Below are 14,739 nucleotides of genomic sequence, written 5' to 3' on the forward strand. Positions count from 1 at the left end.
GTTTTAATCACTTGCTCCATCAATACATCATTCCCCCCCCCCATTTATCTCAACCCCCCATGCATCTTAGTAGATGGTCTTCTAGAGCTGTGGTGAAAGAAAACATATCACCCCACAGGGTTGTGACTGTCTTCAAACTTACTGAAGTTAGTCTTCAGATAACAGATATAAAAGTACATCACAGGGACCATTCTTTTTTTTTTTTTTTTTTTTTTTAGGTTTTTGCAAGGCAAATGGGGTCAAGTGGCTTGCCCAAGGCCACACAGCTAGGTAATTATTAAGTGTCTGAGACCAGATTTGAACCTAGGTACTCCTGACTCCAAGGCCTGTGCTTTATCCACTACACCACCTAGCTGACCCCACAGGGACCATTCTTGAAACTCTTCTAGGTTGGTAGGACCACTGTAAACCCTCCATTAAAATAATCTCAACATAGGAATTTTAATTATAATCTATGGTACTTTTAAGTTCTTTACACACCATATGGGGAGAAAAGAGAACATGCAGAGTATATAAAAATACAAGATAGAAAAAAAATAGCATGATGTGGTTAAGCATCATATACCATGGGAACAGAAATGAATGAGTACTTGGTGTTCATAAAAGGAAGCAATCATTTCATTGTGAGTCTCCTTGAAGGAAGTGGGATTTTAACTGAGTTTTGAATATTGGGCAGCCAGATTCAGTCCTTGTTGGAGAATCCTCCCACCTAGTATTATTTAGGAATCTATTTTTATCTTTCCTTGGGAGGAGGACTAAGTTAGGGTCTTGATTGAATAAATGCTTGGTTTTTAAATTGTAACTGAGGGCAGAGATAATTACTTGCTTCCTTAAATCCCAGGGTCTAAGCAGCTACTGCACAGAGTTGATCTTTGAGATCCCCTTGAGGAAAAGTTGTCCCCTAGAACACTGTCTGACTGCTTCCTCATGTCCTGGGAGGTTGTTGTGGTCAGAGTCCAGGCAGTAGGGATGATTTATGGAGAAAAGAGATGAGATCCTGGGTCAGGGTAACTTGACAGTCAATAGCAGATGTCTGGGAAATGCTGTTCCAAGTTCAGGATGGCTTTGGGTTTGGGCAGAACCTAAATCTTTTTTGTAGAAGCATAAACTTTAGAAGACTGAGAGTCCCTAAAGAGAACTGATCAAAGAACTGACACGATCGGATATACCTGAGATATATTCATGTTAGCCATGAGTTCTAGTCTAGGGGTATGAAATCAGTTCTTCACTCATAAGAGGAAAATGAACCCATCTATATAAATTATAGTGTATAATTTTTTTCAACAAATATGGTTCTGATATCAGAACACTGACTGATAGTATACAAATTTCAGGGTGTCATTTGCAAAATATCTGGGAAGATGTAGTCGGGAATAATTAATATACTGTTAAGAAAGATGTTCTGATACCAGATAAGAAACCATGAATTCCCTTATAAATTACTCAAGTGTACTTTTGAGGAGAGATCGGTGAAAGAAGAGAGTGAATAGAATAAATGAGGTTGGGGAGGATTAGGATGGAGGAAAATTAGTGATAGTAACTGTGGGGAAAAATATTGAAACAATTTCTCTGATGTAATTATGATAAAGAATGCTATTCATCCCAAAGATAGAGTCAGTGGTATCTGAATATAGAATGAAGTACACACTTTTTTCTCACTTTATTTTTCCTTGAGGTTTCTCTTTCTTTGTGTTGGGGGATTAAGTTTACTTTTATAACAAGACCATTGACATGAAAAAAAAATAAAGAAAAAAAGAAACTAAAAAGAAATAATGAGCAGAATGGTTTTAGAAAAAAACCTGGGAAGACATTATGTGTGTGTGTGTGTGTGTGTACATACACACACACACACATGCTTATGTGAAGTGAAATGCACAGAATCAGAAGAACATTTTGTGCAATAATTGCAATATTGTAAAATATGATCAACAATGAAAGCTCAAAACAATGAACCAAGACAATTCTAAAGAACCCATGATTAAAAATAAAATAAAATAAAAAAAAGAACCCATGATTAAAAATGTTCTCCACTTCAAGTGTGAGAGCTGATAGAGTCTGAATGCAGCTTGAAACATTTTTTTTACTTTGTTTTTCTTGTTTTTTGGGGGGGGGTTCTTTTTCAGTATGACTAATATGGAAAAATGTTTTTTCATGACTTCATATGTATAATTGATATCAAATTGTTTGCCTTCAGATGGATAGGGAAGGACTGTGAGGGAGGGAGACAATATGAAACTCAAAATTTTTAAAAAATGAATGTTAAAATTTTTTATATGTAATTGGGAAATATTTAACAAAACAAAAATATCTTAAAAAGAAAAAAATAAATTCTAAGTGTATAAGAACATTAAATATAGCAAAAGATTTCAAGGTTACAACAAAAAATATAGAATGTGATATGTGTCATTTTCTTTCAAAAAATATTACATTATCCAGTAATAGAAAATCTGGGTAAGTTAAATTGGTGACATTCTTGCTTATCAACTTTCTTCCCAATATCCCACTTCAGAGCAAGAATTCCAATGTGTAGATGGGATCATAGATCTCAATGTTATTGAATTTTCTACTAGTAAATGCAGCAGACTCATAATCAATCAATACCCATTAAGCACTTCTTATCCACTGGGCATAGTGCTAAGTTCTGAGGGTACAAAGACAAAAATGAACAGTCATTGACCTCAAGGGGATTACAATTTAACCAAGAAAGGCAACATACATATCTACAGATACATGATACAACATACATACATACACAAAAATTTGAATGGAGGGAGGGAAAGCACCATCAGTTAAGGAGTATCAAAAAAGTATCATGGATAAGGTGGTGCCTGAGTTGAATCTTGAAAAAAAAAATCCATAGATTTCAAGAGGCAGAGGTGAGCTAGGAGTGTATATGGGAAATCTGCATTAAAAGTGTAGAAGTGAGAATTGAACCAAAATGTTTGAGAAACAATGAGAAAGCCAGTTTGGCTAGACCAACCACAGAGCTTAAAAACTAAAGGTAGATGGGGGTCAGGTTGTGACAGATTTTAAAGTCTAACAGAGTTTGGTTTTCATATTAGAAGTAATAGGAAGACACTGGAGTTTATGTGTAGGGAGATGACTTGATAAGATCAATTTTAGGAGAATAATTTGGCAGCCATGTGGACTAGTATAGTGAACTAGGAAGTGGAGAGAAGGGAACAAATGTGTGTGGGGAAAAGGTAAAATTTGGCAAGATAGGTGTGGTGGGGGTGGCGTAGTGGCGTAGTGGATAAAGCACAGGCCTTGGAGTCAGGAGTACCTGGGTTCAAATCCAGTCTCAGACACTTAATAATTACCTAGCTGTGTGGCCTTGGGCAAGCCACTTAACCCTGTTTGCCTTGCAAAAAAAAAACAACAACCTAAAGTATCATGTTCAGTTTTGGGCGGCTAGGTGGCACAGTATATAAAGCACCAGCCCTGGAGTCAGGAGTACCTGGGTTCAATGCCGGTCTCAGACACTTAATAATCACCTAGCTGTGTGGCCTTGGGCAAGCCACTTAACCCCATTTGCCTCGCAAAAAAAAACAAACAAAAAAAAGCTAAAAAAAAAAGATAGGTGTGGTGAAGAAGCATGGGAAATTGAAGGTGTTTGTCCTCAAGATGAACTTGGGGTACTGAGAGGATGGTGATCTTCATAATAGTAATAATAGTAATAGGAAAGTTCTTAAGAAGGGTGTTTCTTTTGGCAAAAGATGATGAGTTCTATTTTAAACATGTTGAGTGTAATATGGCTTCAAGTTATCAGATTTAAAATGTTTGATATGCAGTTGATGATGTGAGACTGGAGTCTAGGAGAAGGATTGGGACTGGATTTACAAATCTGGGAGTAATCTTCATAGAGATAATTAAACCTGAAGCTAATAAGGTCATAAAGAAAGAGTGAATTTTGGAATGAGGATAGGAGAACCCAAGAGTAGGCTAAGGTATTCTTATAGTTAGGGGTCATGCTATGGATGATCCAACAAAGGAAACTGAGAAGATAGACAGGAGAGCCAAGAGAGAGCAATGTCACAAAACCCTAGAATAACCAGGAGATTGATAATGGTTACAGATGGGTCAAGAAGGATAAGGATTGATAAAAGACCAGCAGAACTGACAATAAGAGATATTGGTAACTTGGAAGAAGTGGTTTTAGCTGAGTGAAGAGAACACAAGTGGGGCGGCTAGGTGGCGCAGTGGATAAAGCACAGGCCCTGGAGTCAGGAATACCTGGGTTCAAATCCGGTCTCAGACACTTAATAATTACCTAGCTGTGGCCTTGGGCAAGCCACTTGACCCCATTTGCCTTGCAAAAACCTTAAAGAAAGAGAGAGAGAGAACAGAAGCTAGATTTGAAAGACAAGAGAAGAGAAAAAAGAAACAAAAGTAGATAACTTTTTCTAGGAATTTGGCTCCTACAAAATTGCCCCTAGGTCCTCTCTATTGGATTTTACTTGTTCATGATCAATGGAAAACAGACCTTCTGCTTATAGTTTCTCCATATTTGAAATACTAAGACTGTAATTCTCTGATTTACCCAAAGTGCTCTAATTCCTTCATAATTCTTCAGCTATGACTAGGCAATGACTAGTTCTATCTACTCAGTCAGTGCTCATTAATTGTCACAGTGCTTTTCCATGAATTGCAGAAAAGTAACAGGGGACCCAGGAATCCTCTAGGACTTTTTTTTTTCAAATTAGAAGAATCCCTTTAAATAGAGGAAGACTCTATTCTAATGTCATAGGGAATTGATTGATGTTGTTTGGTCATTTTTCAGTTTTGTCCAACTCTTCTTGATCCTATTGGGGTTTTCTTAGCAAAGATGCTGAAGTGGTTTGCCATTTTCTTCTCCAGCTCATTATACAGATGAGGAACTGAGGCAAATAGGTTGAAGTGATTTGCCCAGCATTAAATAGCTAGTATGTGTTAGAGATCAGATTTTGAACTTGAATAAAGGAGTTTTCCTGATTCCAGGTCTGACACTCTATGCACTGCACTAACTAGCTGCCCTAAGTTTCGGAGCGAGAGAGAGAGAGAGAGAGAGAGAGAGAGTGTGTGGGGGGGTGGTGGTGGTGATTGGTCATGTTAGCAGTTTTATGGGGGAAGACGGGACTCATTGGAAAAGACCCTGAAGTTGGGAAAGATTGAAGGCAAAAGGAAAAGGAAATCGCAGGGACTGAGATGAAATGATAGTGTCATAGAAACTTGAATAGACATTGGAAGATAGTGAAAGATAAAATAATTTGGTATTCTATGGTCAATGGGGTCACAAAGAGTTGGACATGCCTGAACACCTCAACAACAGCAATTCCAGAGGACTCATGACAAAACATGCTACTCACCTCCTAACAAAGAAGAGATGAACACAGGATGCAAATTAAGAATTTTCTGGATATAGTTAGTTCAGGAATGTTTTGCTTGACCCTGTGTGTTTATAACTGGAAAAAAAAAGCAATAAAGACAGACCTAAATAGTTGGATATTAAATATCAATTGCTTATGGGTAGACTGAGCAATTTAATAAAAATGACAATACTACTTAAATTAATTCACTTATTTTTGGCCATACCAATCAAAGAATTACTTTATAGAACCAGGAAAAAAAATAAAATTCATATGGAGGTAAAAAATGTCAAGAATCTCAAGGAAATTTATTAAAGATGTGTGAACAATGTACCACATCTTTCAAAGCAGTAATTATTAAAACAATAGTACTCAAAAAATAAGACAGTAGATCAGTAGAAAAGATTAGGTGCACAATATACAGAAACAAAGCAACTGAGTAACTTAGTATTCAATAAGTGCAAAGACTCTAGCTCATAGGTGAAGCATGGAATAAAATTGCAGGGAAAACTGAACAGCAATATGTAAGAAATTATGTTTAAACCAACGTTATACCTTATATACCAAGATATACTCCAAATGAAAACATGATCTATATATAAAAGGTTAAATCATAAGTTATATCCAGGGGTAGAGACAAAGTTCATGACCAAACAACTGATGGAAAAATGACAGAAAATAAAATAGAGAATTTTGATTACATAAATTAAAGTTTTTGTACAAACAATACAGTATAACTTAGATTAGAAAGGAATCAACTAAGAGGAAAAAAATTATATTGCAAACTTCTCTTAAAAAAAAAAGACAGGGGCGGCTAGGTGGTGTAGTGGATAAAGCACAGGCCTTGGAGTCAGGAGTACCTGGGTTCAAATCCGGTCTCAGACACTTAATAATTACCTAGCTGTGTGGTCTTGGGCAAGCCACTTAACCCCATTTGCCTTGCAAAAGCCTTTAAAAAAAAAGAGATCTCATTTCTAAAATTTTCAAGGAACTGATTTAAATTTATAAGACTAGATGGTTCCTAGTCATTGATAAATGATCTGATATGAAGAAGTAATTATCAAGGAAAGAAATCTAGACTATCTATAACATACAAAAAATGCTCCAAATCAATAATAATTGCAGCAATGAAAATTTAAGTAACTCTGGGATTATATCTCACATCCATCAGATTATTCTCCCCCACACCTCCCAAAAAAAATCCCAATCCCAAAATGAAACTAGGGAAAAACAGTTACATTGTCACACTGTGAATGGGTCCAACCATTTTAGAAAACAATTTGGAATTATGAACACATTACTAAACACTGGGTTTCCTTTGATTGAATTATACCACTGCAAGATTTATACTCCAAATATTTCTGTCACCCAGAGTCACAGAAATTTTGCAACCACTGTTAATTCCAAAAATACCAAAGAGCTCACCCAGGTTAAAAGCAAAAAACTTTGTTTTATTGGGGGAGAGAAATTAGACATATGTATCTGGTCTCCTGGAGACCAGAGGCAGTGGGGCTAAACCCTGATATATTTGTTATTAGATAAATAATCAGGATAGTGTAGCAACAGTGATGAAGAACAACAGCAAATGTCTGGACCTTTTAGTGATTTAGTTACAGCAGTATTTCATCCAGAGGATGAGTGCAAAGTATTATTGTTAAGCCAAGCTCACAGTTTGTTTCTAGGCCCAAGTTTTGGAAAAACAGGGTGTCTCTTAATCGTAAAAAAGAGAGGGGTAATGAGAAAAGGGTGATCTTGAATCCTAACAGTTCAAAGGAAAAGGGAACTAATACTCATATTTACCTAGACATTTATGATAGCTTTTATTTTTGGTGGTGACAAAAACAAACAAATCAAATGGAATGTAAGGGCATACCCATCAATTAAGAACTCAGTTGCTGAATGATTAAAAAAATTGTAGATGTATATGAATGTAATTGAATACTATTAGGTGGTAAGAACTGAGGGAAAATGTGGTATCAAAGAGAAAGGGAAAAACTTGTATGAATTGATGAAGAATGAAGTGACAAGAACTAAAAGAATAATGAATAACATCACATCAATACAAAAAAAATAAGCAATTTTGAGAAACTTAAGAAATCTGATTAACTATGATTCCAGGTGACACAAAAAGAAGAATATTGAAGCACTTCTGAGACGCTGGGCTCGGAGCAGGCCCACTGGCCACAGGTGCTGCTTTTCGGGGACTCCATCACCCAGTTTTCTTTTCAGCAGGGTGGATGGGGAGCATCACTGGCTGACAAGCTAGTCAGAAAATGCGATGTTCTAAATCGTGGATTTTCAGGTTACAATACCAGATGGGCCAAGATCATCCTTCCAAGATTAATCAGGAAAAGTAGTAATCCTGAAAACCTTGTTGCAATTACAATTTTCTTTGGTGCCAATGACAGTGCTTTAAAAGATGAGAATCCCAAGCAACATATTCCACTCGATGAGTATATTGAGAATTTAAAGAACATGATACAATATCTAAAGTGGATAGATATTCCTGAAAGTAGAATTATTCTTATAACACCACCTCCTCTTTGTGAATCAACTTGGAAAAAGGAATGTATTGCTCAAGGCTTCAAATTAAATTGAACAAATGTGGTTGTTGGTGAATATGCCAAAGACTGTTTGCAAGTGGGCCAGAACTGTGGGGCATATGTCCTTGACCTGTGGACATTAATGCAAAAGGATAATGAGGACTTTTCCTCGTATTTATCAGATGGGCTGCATTTATCACCAAAAGGAAATGAATTTCTGTCTTCTCATCTTTGGCCTTTGTTAGAAAAGAAAGTAGCCTCATTGCCTTTGATCCTTCCTTACTGGCGGAATGTAGCTGAAACGAAACCTGAACACAGTCTTCTAGGAAATGGAGACCATTAATTAATTAATTAATGGAGACCATTAATTAATGTGATGTGATTAAATTTAATGTGATGTATAATGTGATGTAATTACAAAGTACCAGTGTTAAATATTAGTACTTTTTTGGTCTCGACAAAATAACATTATTTGTAATTTCTGGTTTCATATGTAAAGTGCTAAACACTGTTTTTGATGTTATTTAATATTTATTAACAATTTAAGGTAAGTAGTTTCATAGCTGAATGTCTTGTTAATTTTATACATGAGGGAAAGGCAAAGGCAATTTTATTTTTAAAAAAGTCATAAAATCTTAAAATCTTATAAAAAATTGTTATATTACATTTTTCAGGAAAATAGGATGGATCTTTCAAACTTTCATACACACATCCATGCACCCCAGTGTTCAAATTCCAAAAGTATAACTAAAATATATAACATGATTGTTAATAATAATACCATAAGGCACAAGTTTCAAGTATTAGTGTAACAAGAATCTGTGTAACAAATATATTCTTGAAAAAACATTTTGTCACAGGTTTTGTTAATTCCTATCAATTTTATAAATACAAGCTGAATTGGCTGGTGCGCACTGATTCATAGTACTTAGAAAAGCTTTTAACTTTATAGTTCTCTGTAAATCAAATTTATCCATTGCATAGCAATTGGCAATTTTTCAGGATGCCAGGAACACTTCTAAAAGCAGTAAATAGTTTTCCAATCTATCAAAATAAAAAAAACCACAATTTTCCAGTAACAGTTGTAACAGATACCACTAGCTCAAAGAGACTGTTTAAATGTGTGAAAACTTGACTGACCTATAACCACATTTTAAGTTACTTTTGGCGAATTTTTCATACTTTGTATTGTTACTGGTATTTAGAAACATTGTGTTCCTATTGTTGATACATTATTGATATTCAGTAAAAAAAAAAGAAGAATATTACTTGCATCATGATAGAGGGGTGATGGACTAAAACTCTAGGGAAGTATAGTTAGTTTCCTCTTACATCACAAAAAATAAAAAAATGAAAAATAAAATAAATATTAATACTTGCCCACTGATCTGTGCTATATATGTAATTTCTATATGATTCCAGTCATTTTCATAGACAAAACATCTGCATTTGTGTATTCAGCCTCAAATATGGGGGAAAGCAGGTGAGGTAGCAGCTCAAATTGGGTTGAATATGTACAATAAGTGCATGCCTGTTATGATTTCTCTGTATGAGCCTTTTATTGTATATGATCATTATCCACAGTCTAGATGATGCATTTCACATATGTGTAGAAGATATTTATTATTGCTAATCTTGAGTTTAACTGCCCAAAAAACCATCAGGTGAGGCAGTCAGTACATCTGCCTCACTGAAGGGATCATTTATGTACAAAACCTGATTCTGTTACTGTTGGTGCCATTGGCTCCCCGTATCCTCACCCCAGATATCAATGTCATAGGTAGAAATTCATTTTTGGACTTTACCAATATGAGAATTTAGTTTGCTTTATATTTTTATAATTGTGCTTAAATGATAGAAGAGTTCTATCCTTAGAGAAAGCTCTCTTTGGTAGTAACCAAACTAAATTTTTGTCTAGATAAGATCATTGCCTCCCCACCTAATGAAAGAGATTGCAGACAAAAGACTCACTCCACAGGCTGTAACTTCCTTTTTGAAAGTCAAAGTTAAAAAATTGTTTAATAAGGGAGGAATTTACATAGACCCCAGAAGAAGCTCTGGAGAAAATTAAAAAACAAACAAACAACTGGTGGGCAATTTGAATATCAACTGATTTACAATTTGCCAGAAATTCACCACTAAAATGATTTATCACCAGTCCTTAGGTGGGGTAGCTTTGTTCCTCCAATGCCTGGTCACTTAACTGTCTCCCTTATTTCCCTCATTTGTCCTTTGGTGATAATAGCCTCCTGGAGTTATGTTAATCAAATGAGATAGTTTGATAAAGTGCTTTTCTAACATTAAAGCACTAGGTTAAAGCTGGTTGTTATCATTTCCCATGCTCATTCTCTAAATTTAGTGCTATTTCCACTTCCTCTATAAGCACCCCAGGGTCTGTAATTTTAGGGGTCTCTGTGTGGGATAGTTTGCTGTAACAGTTTTGCAAATCTTTTCTACTTTCATGTTTTCTTTCTCCATTCATCCTTGAATACCCTAATTAGTTATCTTAGCTTCCATTAACTGATCTTACCTATTATTGCTTTTCTCTGCTTTATGAGATGCTGCTGTTTATAATTGTTCATCATCCTTCTTTGTAAGATTTTACAGATGAGTTCATTTTCTAAACTTTGGTAGCTATGTTTGGTAAGTAAGATAAATGCTTGTTGAATAAGGTGTTTTCTGAGCTCTTGTAATAGTTTCATTATGTGGGTTTAATTTCTGGATGAAATTATTATAGTTGGTGTCACTATCATTTCTGTTACCCATTTCTCATTGAAAAATGTTCAATAACTTGTTTAATTTAAGGTTCTATCTTCTTAGATGCCATATCATTTTCTCATTAGCATTCTTTCTTGTTTATTATAAATTCTGATCTTAACTCTGACAAAGTCTGACTGAGTAGATAGTGAGGATTAGGGATAATAACTTCTATCTATGGCCATAGTAAACCTTTCCCTATAAGGTTAAAAAAAAATTTCATTTCTTGTATAGTGATTTGGAGGTTGTTGGGTCCAGTGCTTAACAATCCTTTTTTGGAAGAAAATGTTCATGACATAAAGGCCTAATTTCTTGAAGTGTTTATGTTTGCTTGAAAAATATATATATATATATGTATATATATATATGTATATATGTACATTTGACTTATTTTTCTGTGTCCATGAGAACCAAAGTTGTTGAGTCACCTTTCATATAAAAACCTGCTTTTAAACAGATCAAATTAGCAATTATAAAACATGAAACAAGGAAGCCTCCTCAATTGTTAAAAAGTTGAACCTTGTTTTTAAGAAAAAATACAAATTTGAATGTAAAAATGTCAACTTAAGAAATAAAGTCAAGTCTTCCCATCTTCCTAGATCCCAACAAATAAGACCTACTTGGAAGACCCCCATGCTTAGTGAATGTATTTTAGCATAACTGATAATACCCTTTGGTCCCACTTAGGAGAGGTGATTTCCTGAACTTAATGAAATATTGATAACTTCTGCTCTTGAAGAATGTGACTCCAAACACATCTGGGAACTAACTCCTTTGATGGACAAATATAAATAATCCCACCTACTGAAGACCCTACCTTCTGACTATGCCATAGTTTAATTATGCCCCCCAAAACCTCTTTGAGCTCAGTTCCACTAACTTCTCTTTCTTGGACAATTGATTTCAGATCTAATTGAACAATAAACACTTTCCATTAATCCTAACAGTGTCTTTTATTAAAATCAAACTCTAAGAAACTTTTTTTCACTTGTTATTAGATTATACTTTTTGAGGAGAGGGTTAAATGTATCTTTGTATCCCTCTCATCTACATGGTCAGGGTGTTCAGGGAGGACTAGCACCTCTGACATGAGAACGAACATGCCCTTTGCACTGCTCAACCGCCTTTGGTGTCCATCTGTCACCCAGTTCTCACCTATGGCTCCAAGATTATCTGGTAAAATTATCTCAGCAGACAGGTTAAATCAATTTGAGGGTTGGGGGATGTCTGCCTCAAGCATGTAAAGATTTTTCCAACTGTGGAATGGGCAGATGAAATCAATTTGTTCCTGTGGCCATGAAGGCAGTTGAAGCAGGCCCTGTGTAGTGCTTAGAGTTTGGTTAGATCCTGAAGACACTAAGATCATTTACTACATCCTAGACTATTGCTCGTCATCCTGACTTTTGTCCTGCCACTAGATTTGATGGATCTGGAAGAGAGAGTGAGATTGATGACTTAAATCCAATTTGCTCATGCTGTCACTAATCCTCTTAGAAAATGAGAGATGAGCAACATGTAAGTCCTCCTAGACTCAGATGTATAAAAAAACTCACCCAGTGGTTTGGCAGAAGGTGGCCCATGCAAAACTTCCACCAGAACCCCCAAGGTCCTGCTGTTTTCTTCTTTCCGGATTGACTCTTCATTTTGTATCTCCCCTCAATGAAACTGGCTTGCTTTACTGACTTTTCATTGCCCTGAGTTTTAGGTATTCTGAACTTTTCTAGGATTCTCCTTTCCCTCATTCTCTCAAATGAGAATCTTGCCTCATATTTTATAGAAAATAATGAGGCCTTTGGCTATGAGATCCTCTTCTCCCCTCTTCCTCATCTACCACTCAGGTGTTTTCTGTTATTATCTCCTCCTTTATCCCTATCTCACATGATGAAATAACCTTACTCCTTACCAAAGTTAACTCCTCCACTTGTTCAAACAATCCTATTCCATTCTATCTTCTCCAACAAATTGCCCTCTCTGCCATCCCCATTTTTCTCACATATTTTCAATCTTTCCCAATCTACTGGTTCAATTCCTACTGCTTACAAATATACTTCTGTAACACTTATAATGAAAAAAACCTTCACTTTATCCTTTCAACCTCTAACTTTTCTCATATTTCTTCTGCCCTTTGCAAATAAACTCTTCAAAAAGGCCCTGTGTACCATAGGAGCCTCCACTTTCCTCTCTCTCTCTCTCCAAAGATATGGAGGATCTCTTAGTTGCCAAACCCAATGACCTTTTTTGGTCATTCTCTTTGACCTCTCTGCAGCCCTTGATCATTCTCTCCTTGATATCCTCTTCTCTCTAGGTTTTCTGGCCATACTCTCTCCTGGTTCCCTCTCCCAATCTGCATCCCTTTCCTGTTTCCTTTGCTAGATCCTCTCCAGATCATGCTCCCTAACTGTAGGTAGTCTTCAGGCTCTCTTCTCTTCTCCCCCTATGCTATTTTATTTGTTGATATCATCAACTTCCTGTGCTGATCTTCAATTTCACATCTCCAATGGCCTTTAAGATATTTCAAACTGGATGTTCAATAAAATCTTAAACTCAATTGGTCTAAACCAGAACTTATTATTCTCCCCTCCCCCCAAGTCCTTAGCACCTTATACCTTGCCTTTCATTATAGAGGACAACACCATCCTGAAATCTAGGAGTCATCCTGGATTCCTCATTATCTCTCATTATGTCTATCCCCAAAACTTCCTCACTCTCCTCCTCCAAATCTCTCTCCTGCCCCCAGTAGAAATGGGCAGATGAAAACAATTTATTCTCATTATCTCTAACCTCCCAAATCTAAGCTCTTCCCAAGCCCTGCAGATTTCACCTTTGCAACATTTTTTTGAATGCATTTCCTTTTCTCCTCTGATACCATCACCACTGTGAGTTAGGCTCTCATTTTCTTTTGCATTGCAAAGCCTGATGGTATCTGCCTGTTTCTTTTTTTTTTTTATTTTTTATTTTAGGTTTTTGCTAGGCAAATGGAATTAAGTGGCTTGCCCAAGGCCACAAAGCTAGGTAATCTCTAAGTGTCTGAGGTTGGATTTGAACTCAGGTACTCCTGACTCCAGGGCCAGTGCTCTATCCACTGTGCCATCTAGCCACCCCCCCCCCCCAGTCTGCCTGTTTCAAGTCTCCCCCAATTCCAATTCATATTATTCCATTCACTAAAGTCATTTCTTAACACTTAGATCTGATTATATCACTCAAACTCCAGTGACTTCCTGTTGCCTCTAAAATCAAATACAAAAGACATTCTAAGCTCTTATAATTTAGCCTCTTCTATTTCTCAGCTCTGGGTGTTTTCTCTTCTTGTTGCCATTCCTGTAATGCTTTCTCCTTCTATGCTTCTTACTGGCCTCCCAATCTTCCTTAAGTCCCAACTAAAATCCCTCCTTCCTTAGGTAGCCTTTCCCAACTCCTCTTTTTTTTTTTTTCAGATTTTTCAAGGCAGTGGGGCTAGGTAATTATTAAGTGTCTGAGGTCGGATTTGAACCCAGGTACTCCTGACTCCAAGGCCGGGTCTCTATTCACTGCACCACCTAGCAGCCCCCAACTCCTCTTAATTCCTGTTCCTTCACTCTGTTTATTTCTATTTATCTTGTTTGTATCTTGCTTTGCATATATTTGTTTGCATATCGTCTCCCTCTTTGATTGTAAACTCCCTGAGGGTAAGAGCTATCTTTTGACTCTTTGTATCCCTAGAGCTGGACACATAGTAGATACTTAATAAATGATTATTGATTGATTTCTACCTTGAGAGAGAATTAAAAAAAAATCCGTAGGGAAGTAGTCCTCATGAGTAGTTAGAATGTTAACTCCAAATTAACCCCAAATGAAAATTTTATTTTTAATATATTATGATCTTTGTTCAAGATTCCTACTACCTTGAATTATCTTGGAGTAGAGTGTCATATATGGGGTGGGGGCATAAGGGTCTATGCCAGTTTGGACATTCCTTTTCAGGCTAGAAATGGCTTCGATATTGATTCATGTTAAATTTAATAAAATTGGTTTGTGACAGATTCAAGTCTAAATTGAAGATTATATTTATTATTGTTATATTCTTTTACAGAATTCTTTCTCTGTTTTTGATTCCT

General features: G+C 36.1%; 1 pseudogene; it reads left to right on the forward strand.

The window, feature by feature from the left end:
* Positions 1 to 7,528: 7,528 nt before the first annotated feature.
* On the forward strand, positions 7,529 to 8,231 carry LOC141518804 (isoamyl acetate-hydrolyzing esterase 1 homolog pseudogene; annotated as a pseudogene).
* Positions 8,232 to 14,739: the final 6,508 nt, after the last annotated feature.

The sequence above is a fragment of the Macrotis lagotis genome, chromosome 1 (assembly GCF_037893015.1).
Source record: "Macrotis lagotis isolate mMagLag1 chromosome 1, bilby.v1.9.chrom.fasta, whole genome shotgun sequence".
NCBI classification, from domain to species: domain Eukaryota; kingdom Metazoa; phylum Chordata; class Mammalia; order Peramelemorphia; family Peramelidae; genus Macrotis; species Macrotis lagotis.